The sequence below is a fragment of the Colobus angolensis genome, unplaced genomic scaffold (assembly GCF_000951035.1).
Source record: "Colobus angolensis palliatus isolate OR3802 unplaced genomic scaffold, Cang.pa_1.0 Scaffold204, whole genome shotgun sequence".
Taxonomy (NCBI): Eukaryota; Metazoa; Chordata; class Mammalia; order Primates; family Cercopithecidae; genus Colobus; species Colobus angolensis.
Genome location: NW_012115200.1, coordinates 3,180,282 through 3,180,658, shown reverse-complemented (window position 1 = coordinate 3,180,658; position 377 = coordinate 3,180,282).

Below are 377 nucleotides of genomic sequence, written 5' to 3'. Positions count from 1 at the left end.
AGAGATTTTTAACTATTCTTATGATGCTAAAAACTTAAAATATTTGGCTAAACCACAATTACTTTTGTGCCAACCTAATAATAGCTCAATGAATTTTTGTGTTTGGATTCTAACTGGTATTTACAAGTTTCTGAGTATTGACAGCAATTTTAGTTTTAAAAATTCTCACAGCTGAATTGAAAACGCCTAGTGTGTATTAGAATCTAGCCTGTTGTCATCATAGAAGGCAGTACTATTCAGTAACAAAAAGGCATGAGCTACTACTGATACAAACAGCAGTCCCAAATGAGTCCCTGAAATATTATGATAAATGAAAGGAACCGGACACGGAGGCAATGCAAGCTGCATGCGCCCCTTTGTTTTTTTTTTTTTTTTTT